Source organism: Palaemon carinicauda, chromosome 13 (assembly GCF_036898095.1).
Source record: "Palaemon carinicauda isolate YSFRI2023 chromosome 13, ASM3689809v2, whole genome shotgun sequence".
NCBI classification, from domain to species: domain Eukaryota; kingdom Metazoa; phylum Arthropoda; class Malacostraca; order Decapoda; family Palaemonidae; genus Palaemon; species Palaemon carinicauda.
The window spans coordinates 101,932,932-101,947,931 of NC_090737.1; the positions used below are offsets into that span (position 1 = coordinate 101,932,932).

The window sequence follows — 15,000 nt, forward strand, 5'->3', positions numbered from 1 at the left end:
CCAAAAGGGAAAATTGCCCAGTAGTAAAACTACAAGAGAACTTTAAGATCAATAACAACATTTAAATAAATCTTTCATATATAAACTATAAGAACTTCAAAATAACAAAAGGAAGAGAAATAAAATAGAAAAGTGTGCTCGAGTGTACCCTCAAGCAAGAGAACTCTACCCCAAGACAGTAGTAGTAGTAGTAGTAGTAGTAGTAGCAGTAGTAGTAGTAGTAGTAGTACAATTGATAATATTGTTAGTTGTTACTATTACTATTATTATCTTCATCATCATCATACGCTGGAACTGAAGAAGGAAATACAACTTTCATGAAGTTTTTTAAACAAAGTATATTGTAATCCCTGGAAAATGAAAAAAAAAAAAAAACTTATTACTGAAAATAATATAACACTAAGAAAGCATATATGAAACTAATAACCAAAAAGGATTTGTTAATAAAAAAAAAGGTCAATTTAGACCTTATGGTATACAGGAGTTTATATAATAAGAAACACTTGAATTATACGCAAGGAACAATTTTGAAAGATGACGTTTTCTTGATTTGATAACTTTGATTTGATAACTTCATGACTGTATATCTGTGTTATTTCACGATATGCGAATAAATTATCTGATGTGAACATGTCAGTACTCACCAAAACAGGTAACAATTGCAAACTGCAACGTGGGCCTTTTCCTGAAGTTTTCCGTTTCTTCTGTAACAAAAAAGGAACGATTGTCTTTTTCTTGTACGTTCGCTTAACAGAGTTGTACTTCAGATGATACACACTTGTATATATATATATATATATATATATATATATATATATATATATATATACATATGTGTGTGTGTGTGTAGACACATGAATGTATACACATATATACCATACACACTATATAAATATATATATATATATATATATATATATATATATATATATATATATATATATATATATATATTTTATATATGTGTGTGTGTGCGTATGTGTCTGTCTGTCTGTCCCTCTGTCTGTTCGTACTAAGAAATCTGATCTTGGAACATACTGAGGATGCTGGCAGGAAAATAAATATTGTCAAAATTTATTTTTTTAACTTCAAGCTAATGTATATATTTTTCTCATAAAATAATATCTAAATCATCTGGCGATCCTGACCTCGAAATCAGACACAAGAAAATCAACAACAGAGAGGAGTCCACCTACAGCCCACAGAGACTCACATTGTAGCCTATATATCAGCGTAGATAATATAGTTAATATAACATCGTTGTTTGTCACACTAGGGACGTCGGCGTTTGATTTCCCGTTGGGGAGATTAAATTGTATTAAGAGGAGAAACCCTATGTTATTGAGGCTTATATTGCAAGTGTATATTATATGAAGTAGTTTTGGTTGTATTATGCGGATACCTTTAGGACAATGGTTACTTGGATAACGAGAAGCCTCATAACAACATTGATAAGAATTAGAAATACGATATCTTGTATAAAAGCAATTCTTGGACACAGGTTTGTCTTATTACTATTTTAATTGATGTGTTTATATCTTATTCAAATCATTAAAAGAATAAAATGGTCAATTATTTAGATAGATAGGTTGTTAGAATGTGAGTTAGTTAAATTTGCAGGCGATATAGGATTCCTCAGAATATGAAGAGATATGCCATAGTGTGAAAGAATTGGAGAGTTTGTTGGAAGGGAAATGTAGCAACGAGTGCTAGCAAGAGATATAATGGAAGCTATAATAAAGTGAAAGACAGTTGAATGATTACAAGAAAAAAAAAGCGTTAACAACGGGAACCCCTTGCTTCAGCTAAACTTATGTTAAAAAAGGTTATCCTGGATTAAGTCTGATTAATAGAAAAAAAAGATGCGGTCGTTATCTGGTTAATTTTCTACCTTTTCTGTAGAACGCGTGTGGAGAAATCGATGATGAAAGGATGAGAGATGTAATAATGTCAATGGAGGACAGAAAGACGAGGCATCTGAGGGAGTGTGAAAAGGGAAGCGCGTAGGTAGACGAAAGATGTCACTGAAATAATTGTATTGAAAAGAATAAATAAGCTTGCGTAGAATGATACTCCAAGAATGTATAATAAAAAAGTCTTTGTACTTAGGAATATCATTAACTAAGTCCTAGGAAGTATATACTCATTATAGAAACAAACATGTAAATATATATATATATATATATATATATATATATATATATATATATATATATATATATACATATATATATATATATGTATATATATATATATATATATATATATATATATGCACATACACACACACACACGTGCGTGTGAGAGTTTGGATTGAGAAATGAATTTAATACCTACCTTTTGCATGGATGCTTTTATAGGAAACCCTTTTCAGACGTATTGAGATGTCATGGCAGGAGAAAACCTTAAAATAGATTCCCACTGAAACTCCTAGAAGCCAAAACCATAGTAGGGGGATTTTTCTTTTCATTTAGACGTAGCTGAAAATGATAAAGAGATATGCATGTTATTATTATTATTATTATTATTATTATTATTATTATTATTATTATTATTATTATTATTATTATTATTACCTCCGCCAACGAAGTTGCTAGGGGGTTATGATTTTGCCCCTGTTTGCCTGTTCGTTTGTTTGTGAACAACTTCCTGGCCACAATATTACTTATAGAGTAATGAAACTTTCAGAGATAAATTGTTATGTTCAGATGTGAAAGTGATTCAATTTTGAAAGTCCTAGGTCAAAGGTCAAGGTCAAGGTCGAGCTAAAGGTAGACCGAGTTAACCCTAAGGCAAGTTTGTTTCGAGAGATAAACTACCGTGGTCGAGGTCTGCACTCTCAGAGTGCTTTTCTAGTTATTATTATTATTATTATTATTATTATTATTATTATTATTATTATTATTATTATTATTATTATTTTAAAATCTGCAACCTTAACCGTAAAAGCAGATTGCGGTAAGAAGAAGTCCTATATTATGGGAAGCAGTTTGATACTGAAAATTAAATATCTGTTAAAAAAAAAAGAAAAAAAAACTAAAAGAGAAACCAATAAATGCCTTAAGAAAAACCAGTAAGATAAAACGCTATAAAATGGAGCATGCGCGATAATGTTCAAAGAAAAACATTTCTACCGATTCAACTGAATGAGTAGGAAGATTTTTTTTTTTTTTTTTAAACATTAAGAATTAATTGCATTATTTAGTAATGCACGGAGGGTGGTATAGTGTGAATGGATCTGAATTTAAAGAATGATCGGATACACGATAATAATAATAATAATAATAATAATAATAATAATAATAATAATAATAATAACTAGAGGGGCACTCAGTACAGCACACATCTCCGCTAAGTCAGCTTATTTCTCGACCTTTTGCTTGACCTTAACCTTAGCCTTTGACCTGAACATGTATCAATTGGCATGGATTTTCATACGCTCAAATATGAACCAATTTGAAGTCTCTGTGACAACAATGTCCAAACTTATGGCTGATTACATGACGTGAATTGGACATTTTGCTTGACCGTGACCTTGACCTTAGACCTTGACCTTCCAAAATTTTACAATTTCCAGTGTTTTACATAACAGGTAATCCATGTAGGTCTCACTACTCTACGATTAAAATTGTGGCCAGGAATTTGTTCGCAAATAAACAGACCACACAAACAAGGGGTAAAACATAACCTCCTTTCTACTGTGTTGGCGGAGGTAATAATAATACATTCATGGCTATTTGGATGTGGCTATATTAATCTTTTTGTTGAGTTATCTTTATTTATTCAAATATTCATTTTTCCTCTTTATTTTTCCATATTTTCGGATATGGCCAATGTATGAAATTGAGTCTTGTTTTGCAACTGGTGTGTTACTCTTTGATTTATTGATTTCCTTTCCTCACTGGGCTATTTTTCCCAGTTGGAGCCCTTGGGCTTTAGCATCTCGCTTTTCCAACTAGGGTTGTAGCTTAGGTAGTAGTAATAATAATAATAATAATAATAATAATAATAATAATAATAATAATTAGTGACCAAGAAGAGTAGCAACAGCTATCTATACTGCTTCTGTTATTCTAAAAGATGAGACATGACATTTGTAACACTAGGGGCAATCCTTGTAACAGAATCAATAACAGATACGAATGTGTATCAATTATTCTTTGCCCTTGTTCCCTAAGTACCTGAACGGTGTGGCGACTCGCATAGCTAATCATCTGATGCGCTCGGAATTAGTGAAGCAATTTAGTTCGTTAAGAAATAATGATAGCATGAATTATCAAGGTTAATGCAGAAGAGGTGAACTATATTGGATTATGACGACATTAATATGTGAGCATTCATTTGGAATGGGATTGGATAGAGATTCTCAGTATTTATAATTCATTGTATCTGTAAATAAAAGGATGCGAAGCAAGTTATTCTTTATTTCATTAATCTATTTTACTTGTAACCCGAAAGCTTGCTAGTATCATTCAAATCTATTCTTTTCCCATTATTATCATTATTATTATTATTATTATTATTATTATTATTATTATTATTCTTCTTCTTATTATTATTATTATTATTATTATTATTATTATTGTTGTTGTTGTTGTTATCAATGTCATTTTTATTATTGATGACATGCAAAGGAAGCTCCCACACAGAATAATGCTCATATGTGAGAAAGAGTAAACAGGTAAAAGATAATAAACAATTATAGGGGAATCAAGAAACATAGGAACATCCATTAAAACGTGTGCGCAAACATACATACTTAGCAACAATTGGTGTTTCAGAAATTAGACTGAAAAGGTGATCTGGGAGAAAATTGTTTATTTACTGTATTTTCCAGTAAACGAACCTAAAACACGGCATTCGATTTCAGTAGCAATATACTGTATATCTGAAGGCTCTACATCTTTTATGTATCCTGTTTCGACTTTTCATCAAAGAGAGATGTATCCGGCCAAGAATTTGAGAGTCATCTAAATGTCTATGCAAATGCTTTAAAAAATGATAATCATGCGCTAATGGAATAATTTGACCGGAGATCGAGCGATGCTATGTTCGAGCGGGTTTAGTTAGAATTTTTGAAACGTCGCCTTTCAGATGGTTGCCATTGACCAAAGTCAGTTTTTACTCAAGTTACTTGGTGCTCTTCCACCCGCTACCTGAAGCTGTCGATTTAGACAAGATCTACATGATATCTTTTTAGACTTCGGATTTAGACACGTTGAGCTACCAGCTATGAAACTGGACGTCTCCTATATTTCTATTCGCCAAAACCCATTCATAGTAACCCAACTACCTTGTTGAAAGCACCCCTGCCTGGCGTTCGGCCGGACTGGGGATCAAGTCCTGCTCAAGCTCGATAGTTTCTTGTGTGTCTTCAACCTCACAATCTTTGTGAGCTAAGGATGGGGAGGGTTGTTGGGAGAGCCTATAGTTCTACCTTTTGAGTCATTAGCAGCCATTACCTTACCCTACCTGGTCCTAATTTAAATGGAGAGGTAGGTTAGGCTCTGATCATATGTATATATACCCAGTCTCTAGGGTATTGTCCTACTAGCTAGGGCAACGTCACTGTCCCTTGCCCTTGCCATTCATGAGCAAACTTTAAACATTTAAACTTACCTCAGCCTAACTTAACTTACGTTGTAGAGTTCACACTGACCTTACCCATCCTACACCCCACCCAGGATTGCTAGCGATCCAAACGGTTCGAGTTGCCTTCCATGAAATTGTCGTAATTCTGATAAATTAAACTTCTTCCTAACTTAACCTACCCCGGTTAGGTCGTAAGTTCTTTCTGACACCATTCCCTACAAGACTTCTTCTCCCTAACTGTTACGGTCTGTTTGAGAGACGTCCAATTCGACGGCGTCCTACTGGGAAGGTCCGACTTATTCAGTAACGCGTATCTGAACTGCATACATACGACTGAGATGACACGAGTGACATTCTCAGATATTCCACGATAGGATTTTTCTTTTCTTTTAATCTAAGAATATTTTTAAGTTATATGCTACATTATCTTCACCATCACTGCCTTCATGGTCCACACGATTTTAAGTTATAAAAGAAAAAGATGTTCCATGAGAAATGGAATGAGGAACAGTGAGATACAAGACCAAATGACTGAGTCAGCCAGCGAGTCGGTAATTTTCTTTCTCGTTGAACCTACGTTAACCAGCTAAGGTTAATTTGTGAGTAGTTATGCCGTGGTTACTTTTCCGCATCTGAAATGAGAAAATTTGACTACATTCTACATTTTAGAGAGAGAGAGAGAGAGAGAGAGAGAGAGAGAGAGAGAGAGAGAGAGAGAGAGAGAGAGAGATTTTCATCGTCTTGATTATCAGAAGAGTTTTAGAATTTGAGTTTTTTTTTTCAAAGCTATAGATAAATGGATACACATTATATATATATATATATATATATATATATATATATATATATGTATATATACTGTAAATGTATATATATATATATATATATATATATATATATATATATATACAGAGAGAGAGAGAGAGAGAGAGAGAGAGAGAGAGAGAGAGAGAGAGAGAGAGAGCCGTTCGTTATAAAAGCTAAGGCTTTGTTGCTTCGTTCACTCCTGCAAGCGAGCTTGAGCTTATGGCAACTCTGCGCCTGAAATCGTCTCATCGTTACATTAGCTGCAACATCCAGCATCACTCTGCATGACGATGAGTGCATGGCTAAGTGTCTCGTCCACCTGGGAGAAGTGCTTGGAATAAGCAAAGAAGTTTTGCTCTCAAACAGGTAACACCTCATGCATATGCAGGTGCCACCACAGGAAACGCCTCCACTGATTAACAACTCCCGTCGGGACCGGTGCAGCAGCGCGAATTTCTCGATACAGAACAGTGCCTTTGACTCTTGGTCATAAACATCAGGAGGTACAGTGGAGATGTAAAATAGTAGATCTCTCTCTCTCTCTCTCTCTCTCTCTCTCTCTCTCTCTCTCTCTCTCTCTCTCTCTCTCTCTCTCTCTTTTTTTAAACATAAACTGAAATCACGTTCCTCAATGCTCACTGTGCTCTCTTGCTTTAACTAAATACGAGATAATTTACCTTAATTCATATAAGAATTTCTCTTTCTCCTTTTCTTTTGTTGTGTGATCACAGAATGATTGATGTACTTATACGAGCGTGTAGCCTACATATCAGAAGCAAACCTTTGAATTCCATACTGTAAAAGTTTTTTTATTACTAATTTTCCAGAGTCTATATTTTCTGTATCGGCACTCGATAACTTATGAAAGTTATCCTACTTTGTTTACAACTCCGTAAATGATTATTGAAAAATAACTTTACAATTCCTTTATAAATGTATTCTTCTTAAACTGTTAGCTACCGATGGTGTCCGTTTCTGGATCCAAAAATAGTTTATCATACAAAACTGAAAAATAGTGCCAGCGGAAGTAATATAACACTAATGGTGAGTCAGCCACCATCTTCTTAAGTTCATCAATCAAGTATGCAAATGCATGCAAATAATTGCAAACTATAAAAGGGGTCTCATTCAAGGTTACATGAATGGGTTATGCTGTAAAAGGGGTCAGTGGTACGTCTCATGAACTCTTAATGTCATCCGTCAGGCAGCTGATGAGCTCTCTGTGCAGGTGCAAGAAGCGACTAATATTGTTTTTTTTTATTTTACTACACAGTGGGTTCTCAGATTCACCTTTAGTTAATGGTCTAATGTGGCAGTAACTGTTCTGTTGTTTTCCCTGGATCCATCCCTTGTTATGGGAAACGGTTAAATGTTTATAGAAATAACGAATGTGAATGAATGAAAAGCAATTAAGGGGTTAGACAATAGAAAGACACCAAGTGTTGTTGAGAACACAAATGAGATGATGTGGTATGGTATAGTAGTGATAGCGATATTCAGTGGCCAGATTTTGTGAGGATTGTGTGACTGAGGTAAAGGTTTCAAAGATAATGGAGAAGATTTTTTTTTTTTTTTTTTTTTTTGACTGTTGGAGTAAAACATAGTTACTATTACTTTGTATACCAGGAAAAGTGTATGTTAGGATTTTTATTGAGAATGTAAGACTGATAGGCGAAGAACAGCATCGGTTTAGACAAGGAAGAGGATGTTTGAAACAATCATGTGAGAAATTTTGAAGCTAGAGTGAAAAACCAGTATGTGGCATTCATAAACCTAAAATTATTAGGGGAAGGAATGCCTAAGAATATATGGAATAGGGGATCAATTGTTGAAAGTATGTAAAGGTAAAGGTATGTATCTGGTTCCAGTTTCAATTTCATCAGAATAGATGCTCACCAGAACGACGGCCGGGCAAGCCCTACCCCCCACTGTGGTGCCCAACCACAGCAGTGCCCTCCCCAGGAAACAGCTAAACTCACGGTTCCGGGCTGGGATCGTTCTGTTGCCATGCAATTGCTAGGCAAACACATTACCACTGTACTAGCGTGGAGGGTTAATGGTTTGGTGTGAAGTTGTGGAATTGGAAAATAATTTGTGAATGATTTGTGAAATAGTTAATGTATGCATATGATACTCTGCTAATCAGCGATAGTGAAGAGAAGATGCAGAAACAGATATAAGAGTTGGAAAGCGTTTATTAGAGCAGACATTTGAGAGTGAAAATTAATATAAGCAAGAGAAAGGCTATAAGTGTAAATGGAAACCAGAAAATGGTGAAAGAAGGGGGCCAGGTGATGCATATAGCTATTTGGTAGTATGTATAATGGATGATGTAAAGAATGACAAAATAGGTGAGTCATAATATAGGGGAAGCAAGAGAGCAGTTGTGTTCAAAACCTCACAGAGAGTGGAATATTTTATATAACAACAAGCCTGGATACTAGGAAAGAATTATTGAGGCAATTTTCACTCTTTGGTGTAGATGCAACAGTTCCTCATTGACTTAAACCAGAAGGCTCTGTCACTCATTGTCCTAAGGACAAGGTAACCCTTTTGGCTGATGTGTTTGGCAGTATGCAGAGTAATGAGAAACTTGATCTTCTCATTCCTGTTTCCCTGAAGCAAAACGTACTAGGTTAGCTTTTGATGGACCTTGATGGTTATGGAGGCGTAGACCCAAAAGGTATTTTTCCTGTTTTTTTTTTATAGAATGTAGATTTTTTTAGCTCCTGAGTTGTCTGTATTTTCGCAAGCTAGGAAGGAGAGGGTACTTTTGTAATCGCTCAGAAATTTGTAATGCTAGTCCATTAGATGAATGTGTGTGTGGTAGCTCTAGCACTGCCAATTACCATCCAATTTCCATAACTCATATTATCTAAATTTTTAAATGCCTTGAAAAAATGTCTAAATAGGTATGATGGAGGTAATACTCTTCTTAATCAGCAATTTGATTTTTAAAAAGGTCTTGGAGCCTGTGATACCCTTCGTATGATTGACTTTGGATTTAGCTCTGCCTTTGACTGTGTCAATCATGAGGGACTTGTTTTTAAACTCATACAGTCGGGAGTAGGTGGGTCTTTTCTTAGCATCATCTTTTCTTAGTATCATTGTTGAATTTCAAGTAAAAGATTACAAAGAGTTTTTGTTAATGGGCACCATAGTGAATATAGGAATGTGATATCTTATGTTCCTCAGGATAGTGTTCTCGATCCATTACTCTACATACACTTGATATATGGTTTGGCCTGGAAAATAAGCTCGTTGTATATACAGACGATGCTACTCTCTTTGCATCAGTTCCATCTCCTAAATGTATATCTGAGGTTGCTGAATACCGTAATAGAGGTATAGTTAAAATTAGTGCATGATACAAATTTTGGGGCATGAAGGTGAACCCTAACAAAACTCAAAGTATGATTATAAGTAGGTCAAGGACAGTGGGTCCTCAACATTCTGATCGCTGCTTTGATAATATTTCTTTAACTATATACAAAATCTTACGCGTGATCTTTTATGGCATATTTACTTTTGAGAAACACATTCGGCCTGTTTCTTCTTGAATTGCATGAAAAACTGGATTATTAAGAAAGTCTTTTAAGATTTTCCTTGATCAATCTATCTTGAGGAAATGTTTTAATTCTTTCATTCTAGCTTGTTTTTAGTATTTTTCTCCTGTCTGGTCTTCATCCACTGACTCTTATCTTAATTTGTTTGACAAAAACTTATGGTCCATTTAATTTATTGTTCTTGATCTTGATATTAATCTCTGGCATCGTCACTCTGTTGATTCTTTATGTATGTTGCATAAGATTTTTTCATAATTCTGATCCTCCTATGCATTTGGATTTTCCCGGACTGTACCGTCTTGTACCTAGTACTAGGTAATAAGCAGTTAATTCTAAAAGTCTTGTCCTCTCCACCATAAGGCTCAATACTACACTGTATTGTAGAAGTTTTATTCCAGCAGTGATCAGATTGTGGAATGATTTCCCTAGTCAGGCAGTTGAATCGGTGGAACTTCAGAAGTTCAAACTTGCAGTAAATGTTATTATTGTATGGTGAACAGGCTGACATGAGTCTGTCCTCATAGTTTATGCATGAATATCTATTTTAACGTTGTTACTGATAGTAAGATATTTTGTATTCTTTATTCATATGTTCAACTATATAAATTAGTTTCTTTATATCATTATTGCCTCTCCTCACTGGATTATTTTTCCCTGTTGAAGCCCTTGGGCTTATAGCATCCGGCTTTCCAGCTATGGTTTTAGCTGAGATAATAATAATAATAATAATAATAATAACTCCCCATTATATGAATATAGTATGCATGATTAGCGTATAAAGAAGAAAAAAAATTAATCTAAAAATTGACTGTTTGCGTAACATGTGTAAAACTTGATAGGGTAAGAAATGCACAAAATGGAAGGAGTGGTAAATGGGTGCATAAGAAAAAGGATGGATCAAAGTATTTTGAGTGTTTCTCTTTGTGGAAAGAAAGGATGACAACATCTTAGAGAAGTGAGTGAGTAATATAAAAGTGATAGAAGGTAAAGGCAAGGGAAGGTCTCAAAATGGTTGAATACAAGTTTTGGAAGACATAATGGAAATGAAAAGCAAGAGTGTGTGCATGTAAGTGGTTTCGATGTACTGCTAATGAGCCTTATACTTAGGTGTTTGAAATACACACACGTGCATGCATACAAACGCGCGTGCACACACACACACACACACACACATTATATATATATATATATATATATATATATATATATCTATACATATATGTATATATATATAAAACGATAACTTTTCACATTTAATCGTGTTTTACATATATTCATATAAGCCTTAAATACCTCTTAATTTCAAATTCGCTTTGTATCGGTATCATAGACCCAAGGGGTAATTAACTTCATGATAATAGCTTCTGGTCGACCAAGGATTTAAGGACAGTGATATTTCAGTCACTTACAACCGGGCCACAAAGATATATATATATATATATATATATATATATATATGTATATGTATATATACATTCATGTATATGTGAGTGTGTATAGAGTTTTGGACGAATCTCGAGATTTTTAATGAATATACAGTACGTACATAGGACAAAAAGTAAGTGTTTCCTCAGGACATGAGACCGAAATTATAAGAAATATAAACAAAATAATATTATGAAAGGTAGAATAAGAACTTCTCTAAAAAATAGTATTTAAGCAAATGGTCCTACCAGTATTAACTTATGCATCAGAAACTTGGAGCTTCTAAAGTCTTAGAATATAGGGTAGTTACAACTCGAAGAGCTATGGAAAGAATAATGATGGGAATAACACTAAGAGACAGAAAAAGAGCAACATGGAAACGACAGCAAACTAAAGTAGAGGATGTTCTAACAACAAGTAAGAAAAATAAATGGACGTGGGCAGGACATATAATAATGACAGATACTAGATGCTTTTTAAGAATAACAGACTGGGTCCCTAGAGATTATAAAAGAAACAGGGGAAGGAAGAAGACGATATACTGTATGTATATAATACTGTATATAAAATATATGTACTGTGCACACACACACACACACACATATATATATATATATATATATATATATATTTATATGTGTATATATATATATATATATATATATATATATATATATATATATATAATATTTTAGGAAGCATTATATTCTGTAGCCATTTTATCTATTTGATTGCTGATATTAACAAATACTCAGTATTAAAGCAAACCAGACTGAAAAAGCTTATATGAAATCATATATATATATATATATATATATATATATATATTATATATATATATATATATATATATCACGAATCTTTTGAGTATATATATATCTATGCATACAAGTATACATGTATATATATGTGACGCTGAAGTATATTACTTCTTTAATGGGACATATATATCGTAAACATAAAGGACTTTTTTATGTTGAGAAGATTACTAGGGAAGTGAAACATCCGAGCAGACCGGGCTTAATAGTATAGTCTTGCGGAGGTCAAGAAATTATCTCCTGACCAGGCACTCGAAAATGTTAGGTAGATAATTAAGATAGCTGGACCCCTAGTTAGAGTAGTCTATAGATAAAAAAGAGTTATTAGACTATTATGCCTGACGTCTGCCAATGAAATAAAAACAAACCCTTCCATCCATTCATATATATACATATATATATATATATATATATATATATATATATATATATATATATATATATGTATATATACATATATGTAAATAAATATATATATATATTTATATTATATATATTTATATATATATATATATACATATAGATATATATATATATATATACATATAGATATATATATATATATATATATATATATATATATATATATATATATATATATATTTACACACACACACATATATATATATATATATATATATATATATATATATATATATGTCTGTGTGGGTGTGTGTTGTGTTTGTGAATCAGTGTGCGCTTGTGTATGCGCGCTTATGTACATGGAATTGCTTACTTGAGAGAGAGAGAGAGAGAGAGAGAGAGAGAGAGAGACTCAATGCTTATACCGCATTCAAACACCTTTGGCCATCAGAGCAGTTAAGCACCATTGGACATGACTTTTAATTTTATGGATATCAGACTTCCATACACAAGGACATTTTACTAAAGATGTGGTTTGGAAATGTCCACAAACCCTTGAAACAAATCAAAGCATAATTTGTATGTGTATAAACCTTCCATCGAATAAAATGCACAAATGTAAAGTAAGTTATATTGATTAAACACTAAAACATGGGAAGAAATTTTATACAGGGGAAAATTCGAAGAATACACTGATAATCAACTCGAAATTGAACGTAAGTTATAACAAATATATTATTACCAAAAACAAAGAAAACAATGAGTTTGATCTTGTAATATGTATTTTGATAAGTTGAGCAAAACGCTTAGTCAGTCATGAAACAGGCCCTGTGTCACAACCTAAGTTTGATTAGTTTCAAAAGTTGTTAAGCATTTATCTGGTGCACATCATCCAAGTTTGTCCAACATCTCTCAACTCTGGAATCCGAACTCCATTGCGCAATGGTTGGATTTTCCATCCAGTCATCTCCACGAAATGAACCAGCCTACAAGAATATGTGAGTATTTATTTTCTACTCCCCCCCAAAAAAAAACATGAACCATATAATTTTTCAACCGTTTATTGAGTGTTTTTATTTTTAACCATTCTTGACTATGAATATTGATGCAAATAAGCTGTTTATTAGTTTTATTGTTCCAATCATACCCCATTTAAAACTAGAGGCCGGCATTGCTTTGATGTATTGCCTTGGGGCCATAATTTGAGGATTTACCGGAATTGAGCACCACGTCCATACTACACGACCTGTGCGCTTCGCCATGTCGCGATACAGCTGTATTTCTCACCTACATTCCTTTCTTTATACATTCATAAATCAATTTATTTAGTTTGTATTACCTTTTACAGCAGTATCATGTTATTCTACTTTATTACATACTGACAGACAGTTTTTGAAATAGCAATAAAAAAGCTTTCTTTTGCCTTACAATGCCACATTTCTGCATTTACAATAAAGAAGGTTTCAACACTACCCATTTCGACCGTCATCAAGCCACACATGAGGAGCAAGTACATTTTTTATAGATATTGCTTAACTTTTTTTGCCATTTAAATCATCCCTTCCCACCCGGCATTGGCCTTTTTCATAACACAAACAGCTAAGGGGTTTAATACGAGCACCCCCCCCCTCCCGTATGTCCCCTAATTTTGCTAAAGACTCATGACCAGAACGAGTATGTCGGACGTCATAAGGCGAATCAATTGGTGTCCATTTGTGAGGTCCTTGGTCAATCCGTGACCTTTGAATTCAGGTCAAGGGTCAAACCTAAACTGATCAAGATATGGGAATGGGTTTTGCACCATCGTGTACCTCTCGTCAAGTCGCATCGAAGAGTGTAATTTTTACCTCGAAAGTGATTTTGAAATTTTGCCTTAATTCAAGGTTTCGGTTGGTGGTTCGTGCAACCGCCAGAAACGGTGACCACAACAGATAAAGGTTGTGTTGTGCGCGATTTTGGGGACGGTGGCTCTTTTTATCTTTTCGTGAGGACTGAGAAAAAATAATCCATCACAGCCCACATTATCCGTCGTGGTACATTTAGTGTGACCTAGCACATGCCACGTTCCACCAATCGCCTCGAACAATGCCACCCCTGTCACGATCGGTCTAGTCGTTTGGTCTCCAGATCCGAAAATAGGTTGAATACACCCACCCCACATACTCATACTCACAAACATCTAAAGCTCAAATTTTCTTCAATAAGCCTCCTAAGAACCCTAGTCTTGCATAAGGCAAGGCAATCTAAAACGAACGATAGAGCGAGGAATCTCCGAATCTTAAAGGATGCAATCGCATATATTTGTTTACTCCAATTTCGGCCAATTATGTAGGATCCCAATAGGGAATCGTTTCTTTATTTGGGTAGGGGAGAAACACAAAAGAAAAAAATACACGAGTGATTTTCATCAATAGTAGTTATCAAAAATG

General features: G+C 34.0%; 1 long non-coding RNA gene across 1 annotated transcript in view; it reads right to left on the reverse strand.

Moving 5' to 3' along the window:
* The window catches only part of LOC137652009 (uncharacterized), a 14,106-nt gene extending 11,634 nt beyond the window's left edge, over positions 1–2,472 (reverse strand). The window contains exons 1-2 of the long non-coding RNA XR_011046155.1: positions 2,338–2,472; positions 645–704 (exon numbers count right to left, since the gene is read on the reverse strand). This is a non-coding gene — a long non-coding RNA (uncharacterized lncRNA). The remainder of the gene's footprint in view (positions 1–644; positions 705–2,337) is intronic.
* Positions 2,473–15,000: the final 12,528 nt, after the last annotated feature.